Below are 9027 nucleotides of genomic sequence, written 5' to 3' on the forward strand. Positions count from 1 at the left end.
TCGCGACATTTTGTCAACCAATAAAAAGGAAAACCAAAACCAATCACAACTTGCACGCGCGATTTTTCCTGTGCTTTGATTGGTTCATGGCACTCTTTGCACCTGCTGTGATTGGTCGAAGTAATTCCTTTGGTATTTGTTTTACCACTATCATGTAATTAATATAACTATCTACCAATCATCCCTTTCTCTTAAAACGTTTCTTTGTTGTAAACCGTGCACGTTCGTACTCTTGTCTTCCCCTGGAGCAAAAAAGGTTCCAGAAAGCCCCAGGGCCCAGTTGTTGAAAGCCCGATTGAGCTAATCCTGGATTACTGGAAACTAAAATTTGCAGTTTACTATGTGATGAAAATGTTTCCGCAAGAATTTTTTTATGTAGACTTTTACTTTCTTTCAGCATGAAATTGCGATGTCAAGGCTTTTTTTGACGGGCAAAATTCAAACTCGCGGATTAGTGTTAAAGTGCCCCGGTGATCAAAAAAGTCACTTTTTGTTCTTCAGGTTTTGAAAGTGTGTTTATTAAAACCTGACTGGCAAATTTTTGAGGTTTCATTTTTATCCGAAGACCGTTTTCTTTGAGTGTAAGTTTCGGGTTTCACCGTCCGTCATTACTCACGTTCAAAACTGATGGATCTAGGGAAAAGTGATGTCAAAGGCTCACTAGCTTAGAATTTCAGCGTGTGAATGCAGCTTCTTATAAATGCAAAACGCAAGTTTAAAAGTCTGAAAGCCTGTAACTCCTGTGCTGGTTATTAATTCTGCGGCGTACACACGCATTGCAATCTCAAACTTGTGAGCCTTTGATTTTCTCCTCGAACCAGCTCTCTCAAGAACTTGGTTGCTGACCAGCGGTTTTCGTTAAAACAATGGTTTGCTGGGGGTGCTCAGTCTCGCGGGCTCAGAAAACCTGGTTGTGGCCATTGTTATTTAAGGTTTTTCGAAAACAAGAGGGCATCCCAATTTTGCAAGTTTACGAAGTCGTATCCTTCCCACAATACACTGCACGTCCTTGCCTTGCTGGGAGTTGTTGCGTCCGTTTGCAGTGTGCAGCTCGATCACATCATATAAAAAGTTTGTTCGAGTCTTAAAACTGTGATGATCCTTTGTGTCGAAAATGTATGTTGGCAATAACAAGGCGCGGACGGGGGAGAGCCGTACTACTTAGTTAAAAAATGCGAGCTCCATTCTTAACCCGCGGCATACCCTTAGTTCGCTCTTACTTGTTTTCGGCGCAACCATAGTCCTCCTACGTACAGCTACCACAACCGAAACACGGCGCAGGAGTAGAAAACCCCGCCATTTTGAATTTGCACCTCCGAAGAGACTATATACGCGGTCGAAAAGACCACCCCTTCTCAAGTAATCTTCTTATTAAGTATATTGGGAAACATACCGCGTTACTTAACGCAACACAACGTGCCCTACTCTAAACTAAGCCGGTAATTGTATTGTCAAGATGATAGAAACTTTGATCGCGTGTATTGCAATTTTAAAGAGATAAGAATGTATTTGGAATTGACAAGTTAATTGTTTTCAGTTAATTATTTTTGAACGTAACGTGGGTGATGTGTTTTCAGGGGATAAGAATATGACATGTACTTATCATATGCGAACAATAGATCTTTTGCTTTTAAATGCCAAAACGAGAAAGAGAGTTGTTGTCAGTTGGAATGTATGTACGGTGTGAGCGAACGTTGATCATTGTTGGGAATAAAGAAGGATATACAGTCCAAGTTTCGAGTGTTCAATTGAGTATGGATATTCCCGAACAAAGTATATTGTAACGGTAATGGTAATGGTATTGTATTTATATAGCGCATTTTCTTTAGGCATATTCAAATGCGCTTTACAAGAAAGTGATCTATGAGTGAGATCGGACATCAGCATATACAGCCGCTGCTGGCAGCCGCTATCAGTCCATTAGCGATCTCACCCAGCACATGAACGAATGATATGAGGCCTAACCACAACACCGGGAGCTCCATGCCCTACTCTTTACGAATAGTGTCTGTGAAGTGGATAAACGGATACGCAGTGGAAAAGACTACCCCTCTCTTGTAATGTTTTTAGTATAATTGTTGTAAAGTACTCAGTGGAAAAGACCACCCATCCCCTAGTAATGTTCTAAGTATATGCAAGCTGGTAGCCTGGGCCCGAAATAGAGGAAGGAAATAGTCGTCCTTTATCATCCCTCTCCCCAATCCCTTCTCTGTTTTCCCAAAATTTGCATAATGTTGTTAATTAAATTTGAGGAAGAAAGGACAACTCCTCGCAGTCTATTTTTACTTTTCATTTTTTTTTCTGCTCCGACCGACCGACCCAAATGTAGGAGTAAGCGGAGAAAAAAAGGGGAAAAGGGGACGGTCTTAGCTAAAAAAAAATCGTCGCAAATCCGCAGTTGCAATACCGGTATAGAGCGTTTTAACTCACGAGACTAGCAGCCATATTGGATTACTGAAACAATAGAAAGTATTTGCATAAAAATAGAGTTCACTTCCCAGAGGCTTAATTTGGTACACCATCATGGCCGCCATTTCTTGGTTTTGGAACATCAACATGGCTGCCGTGACGTCATGTGAAAACGCTCTATATGAATTTCGTCATAAAATTACACAACAACAAATACATTCATTGACAAAGGAATCCGATACAAGGGTACCATGATGTGTGTTTTGTCTCCTTCGTCTTAAAGAACCATTTTGAGAATTGTGATGCACAGTCCAAGCAATAGAAATTTCGCTTTCGTTGCATTCCTCGCCCTCGCTATGGGTTTGGTAATGGACACTGCCATTCGTATGAACGCGCAAGCGCGTTGCAGAGTCAGATGATGTCTGCATGTCAGTAAAACCTCGGTTGTCATAGGCTAAGCTTGTATCGTTCAGCCCGTTTTCCTTGGCTTCCTTCTCGGGGGTAAAGGACACGTGTCGTGAGTTCATATGACTGGATGAGTCGTTACTGGGCTTCGTAGGTTGTTCGTTACTGAGCGACAAACGAGTCGGTCTTGCTGATTGTTCGGTTCCTGTTTCGTCATCTTCGGAGAGTTGAGTTCCGCCGTCTATTCGTTCCTTACTGTTTCCGTTTAACTGCGTTTCTTTGACACCCACGACTGCTTTTAGCCTTTGTTTTTCAGTTTCATCTTTTTCATCTTCGTATGATGAACTGATACTTAGTAGCCTTAATGATTCCAGATCTCCATCGTTGGCTGGTTGTGTGGAGGCCTCAGCGTCATTAAAGTTCATCTCATTTTCTTCTGTCATCATTTTCTCTACAACGAAACACGAAAGCGCCATGGTGATATGACCAAACCTTGATAAATATAAACAAGTAACAAAAGCGTAACAATTATAAATAGCAGATGCTTCTGGTAAATGTCGGGGTTGACTTCGTGACCAGTTGCAGAACAAAAAGGAAATCGAGAATAAACTGTATCACGGTTTTGACCGCCATTTTTACGGGTAGGCAAAGCGTAAAGAATTTGTAGTGTTTCTATGGGGATCCCATGTCAAATGATTTTCGTTAAACGCCAGTTCTGAAAAATTTATGAATTAAGAACTGAAGGTACAGGGCAAAAGATTATACATACCACAATTTTAGGCAATAACCTTTTACAGAAGTTGCCCGGCAGCGTTTTCAATTTTTCCATATGTTTGTGTGTAATTTTTTTCCCGCGAATTTTCAGTAACAATTACCACAGGTAGCCCAAGCTCGATTTGTGAGCAGCTCTTTATATGATGACCCTTGCATTGTTACGTGACTCGAGCGATTTGCATATTTATGAGGATTTGTATGGGGAAAATAACGATTGAACCTATGAAAATGTAGCGATTTAAATAAAAATCGTCTTACCTTACTTTAGTTGAGTGTTTTTTTCCCTCCTCTGTGGTCTTTGAGCCGATTTACGGCCATTCCTGTTAGTTTTTGAGGAAACGGTTTGCTCCCTCTATATATTTACTAATATAGAGGGAGCAAACCGGTTCCAAGAAGCAGAAACAATCGTTATTTTCCCCATACAAATCCTTATAAATATGCAAATCGCTCGCGTCACGTAACAATGCAAAGGTCATCATATTAAGAGCTCCTCACAAATCGAGCTTGGGCTACCTGTGCAATTACAGACAAACGTGTGGAAAAATCGAAAACGCTACTACGCAGCTTTTAACGAAGGCTAGTCCCTAAAAACTGGTCTGTATAATCCTTTACCCTGTACCTTCAGTTCGCGATTCATAATTTTTTTAGAACTATTGTAGCGTTTAACGAAAATTATTTGACATCTTCATATAAACACTACAAATTCTTTACGCTTTGTCTACCCGTCAAAATGGCGGTCAAAACCGTGATAAGGCCTATTGAGGACCAAATGGACATGTTTCCTCTTGTTTTAAGCACCAGTCGAAAAACAACACATGGGGAAAAAATAACAAAAAATTAAATGACGAGCAATCCATTGCGTTGATCGATTTTCTAAGATTGTCTATTGTGAATCTATCCGACAACAAAACTTTGTTTATGGAATATTCGGCACAAACTTTATCTCTTAGGTACACCCCTTAATTCCCCCTAAATCAAGGATGAAACCCCGTGAAGGCCAAAACGGGCTTGTAGCTTTCATCAGTTGACAGCATCATCATATCTTTGTTTAACCTCGCATTTTAGAGTAGCTTGGTGTATCTAATAGTCGCTAATATCTTCGAGCATTTACGAGAATTTACCCTCCCATTCATGATATGCTACAGGGAAAAAACACAACATGAGAAAATTTCATGCCTGCCCTATCGAATAGTGTGGGTTCTTTTACGTCCCACAGGGTCACGAGGGCGATAAGGCAACTTATGCCAAAATGGTGCGACGTGACCAAGTGTGCACAAGTGGTACACAATGCAACCCACAAACGATAATTGTGAAATCGAAATTGCCCCATTGAACGGATATCGTCATAACCTTCCAGAATGAAATAAAATAATTATTGTGGACTTGGTTTTCTCTTAGAGAAAGCTACATCCCCCTTAATTAAACCTTTGCCATTGTTATGAGCGTGATGTGCGATCTCTTGATCATTCAAACAGCTATTGCGCATTAATTAAACCTGTACAATGCTGATAAAACTTGGAAGACTAAAAAATGAAGTGGACCGGGTGGATACGTTTATCAATCGCTCTGAAATGTTTTTCGATTTCAACAGGCATCTTAGAGACCGTTTATGAATAAAGATCACGTCCAACGAATTACAAATTACGCGCCGAATATTAGAACGTCAATTACATGTATAGCAGAAAAAGGATCTACAATAGCTAGGCAGAAATAAGCGACGATATGGCAGAAACAGAAAATCTTACCTAATCGGTGTTGATGATGGCTCACAGTTAAAACTTCAGAATCCTTTGAAGTCAAACAAACGTGGACAAGCGTGTCAAGAGGAATCGGCAAATTTCTCTACATCCCGGTGACAAAATGACGAAATATTTACATTCAATCACGATTTTGGTCGCAGCGCGTCACGCACGAGACATCCGACTTGCTCGTACCCAGACCTCCGCCGTTTCAAAACACGCTAACAACACCGGACACAACCTGCTTTGGAACGAAGTAAAGTTTATTGATCGTGATCCTCATTGGTACAAACGTAAGGTCAAAGAGGCGATTCACATAAGACTTCACCCTAACAAAATCAACAGGAATAGTGGATTGGAAATTCCGGGAGCATGGATGTCCACGATCAAGAAACACAACAACAGGAGAACCGTACGACAGCGGACCGCCTAAGAAACAACACACCGAAACAGCGAGGATCGAAATGCACCAATTATTCACAGCTGCTGAAAACCAACCAATTACAGCGGAGAATCCCGCATAAAAGAAGACGCTTAACCAGTCGAACTCATCTACTGATGTAGAATAGCAGTATGCAGTCGGGGTCGGGGCCGGGGTCGGGGTCGGAGTGTCTTTTTTTTTTTCCAAATCTTTTGTTTCAGTTTTTGTCGTTATTCTCCTGTAATGTTATATTCGAATGTTCGGCATCTTTCCTTCATTTATAGTGAAAATTAGTCAAAAAAATATGGAAGATACTGAAGCTACGAAAGGGACATCTTTTTTTTGTTGTTCGAAATTAAGAGAATTTCTGACTGAAATTGTTTTGAATGTTGTTGTGTTTTTTATGGTGATATTGGATTCGAACCCTTGACGTCCGTGCGACTCTGGCTTTACTACAAACCGTTGGTAGTAAAGACAGACGATAACATGACATCAGTACGAACAAACAAGGAAAAATGAGAACGTTGCGTGACTGCGTGACGATCATCTTGGAATTGCGATTCGGTCTTTTTTCTCAAGAAGTAAACATTACAATGCTATTTTAAAGTGTGGAGCGCAGCGACACTCTCCGCATCAGTGTTTCTGGCAGTTGGCGTATATTTCATAAACTCCAATTTCAACATTTTCGGAAATTATCTTAATTCGGAAAACAATCTCCGATTTTCGGAAAGACTAAGTCAGATGCTCGCAAAATCCAACTTCGATTCTAAAACACGCAAAAAAAAAGTCCGATTTCGAGAAAAAAAAACTAAGATGTTCCGTAAGAACTTTCATACCTTCCGTAAGTTCCTTAATGTTTTTCCACTAATTTCCACCATAAATGAAGGACAGGAGAATGACGACAAAAATTGAAACAAAAAAAATGGGAAAAAAAAAAGACACTCGGTCTCCGACCCCGACCACGCGTTTTGGCTACTACCGTCGAAACGTCGCGATCTACATCACAAGTGACCACATCGTGAGACAAACGAGAGTACTTGATTATTACAATCTTTATTTAAACACGATAATATTTAAAGCTGTTAAAGCTTGTGGGGTCGTGTGTTTAAGAATGAAATCAACCGATTCTATAGCAAAAAATCTTTACTTTGGCGTGTCTATCGAGTGTTTACCGCTGGATTTTGATCTCTAATGTTGCAGCAATCAAGGATTTGCTCTAGCTTATTCGCGAAATTTACGTGACTTTGAGAAGTTTTTTCTCGCTGCCTCGTTTCCATGTTTATCGGGTCACATGAATATTATTTTGATTAAGACCCACTTAAATCAACCAGGAGCAATGATTGTCATAAAGTGGTCTCGTCTTGTAATCAACGGGTTATGTATATGGAAATTATAAGAATTTTTATAATTCAGCCTCGTTTCCAGGCTACAAGGTCACGTGACAATCAATTAAATACAAATTTACCGAAAAATCAATCAAGAGCAGCGAATTATATATTGCGGGAAAAAGTTTGGCTGCAGAAAAGGTCATTCAACAGTGCAAGCTGTCTGTGACATTGAAGACAGTCTAATAGGCAACTTTGGAAAATACCATAATACTCTTTGTTTGTCCCTCCGAATTTTGCATAAGCATTGTTTCCACTTTCTCTTGGGACTAACAGTGGTCCCAAGAGAAAACAAGGTACAATGCTTATGCAAAATTTGGGGGGACAGACAAAGAGTATTATGGTATTTTCCGAAGTGGCCTTACAATAACCTATACACTTGTGACATATTTGTAGACTTTTCGAAAGCATTCGACACCATAAATCACCAAATAGTGTCAATGAAATTACAATCATATGAAATTAGAGGGCTCCCCTTAAAATGGTTTACGAGTTACCTTCAGAACAGGCAGCAATACGTAGCAATAGGCGATACAGAGTCTCCAAGACAAGTTGTAACTTGCGGAATTCCTCAAAGTCGTACACTAGGGCCTTTGCTTTTCTTACTTTATTTTAATGATCTACCCAACTGCTCGGTGTCCTTAATTTTTAGGATTTTTGCTGACGATGCAAATCTGTTTGCCTCAGCTCGTGGTTTGAAAACTCTTGAAATATTAATAAACTCTGAATTGGCAAAAGTCAAGGAATGGTGCGATGTTAACAAATTTTCTACAAAAAATCAATTATATCACATCAAATATATCTGGGTGTTGTGATCGATAACTTATCAAGTTGGAAATATGATGTCTCTTATATTTGCTCGGGTACGGCTCGCGCAATACTGGCATTCTTTCAAAATTAGGGCATTACCTTTCCATTTACCAACTCAAACAAATCTATTATAGCCTTGTATACCACTATTTATAATATGCTGTAAAAGCTTGAGGCAGGGCTTACAAAACGCACGATGACTGGCTTTCAACGATGATTGGTTCAGCAAGACCCCTGGTACCAATCTTCAGCCGACGCAGCTGAGGGAACTACTACAAATAGCAGTCAAGGATCAACTCTTTCATTTTGCTGGCAATTTATATGAGCAAGTGGACGGTGTGGCTACGGGTTCACCTCTTGGCCCACTCATGGCAAACACTTTCATGAGCTCAATTGAAGCGAAATTGAAAGCAGACAGAAATATTCCCGACTTCTACAAACGCTTCCTGGACGATACATTCGCCATCGTTCCTGGCATAGCCACGGCCAAGACCTTGCACCAAGCCCATCCCTCAGCGTCCTTCACCATGGAAATCGAAGCCGTGACAGGCAAACTTCCATTCCTGAGGATGACGACTATTAGAGAAGAGAACACAATCCATATACGGAGGTCTACAGAAAGCCGACCAACTTATGGCTCTTACTTCATTACCAAAGAAACACGGACGAGCGATACAAGAGAAGCTTACTAAGAACACTGATCCATGAATGCTACACAGAGCACATCTTCTTTCTTCCTCAATGAATGCCTTCACTCAAGAATGTCAAAAACTTGAGTGGTTATTTCTTGAGCTTAAACTCCCTGAAAGCTTAATGGAGGATCTTCAGAAAGAACCCACAGCCAGCGAAAAACCACAAGTCTCGCGCATTGTGCTGAAATTCAAATGTCAGCAATCACCCAATACTGTAAGACGCCAAACATCAGAACTATCTACAAAGATTAGCGTGAGGTTATTCCCCGTATTTACCAGTCGCAAACTAAACGATGTTTTGAAACCTATGGAACAAAAAGCTGCCCTGGTAAACAAACAGAAAGTCGTCTACCATTTCCAATGTATCCAGTGCGAGGCTGACTATGTCGGCT

This window comes from Montipora capricornis, chromosome 2 (assembly GCF_036669925.1).
Source record: "Montipora capricornis isolate CH-2021 chromosome 2, ASM3666992v2, whole genome shotgun sequence".
In the NCBI taxonomy this organism is placed as follows: Eukaryota; Metazoa; Cnidaria; class Anthozoa; order Scleractinia; family Acroporidae; genus Montipora; species Montipora capricornis.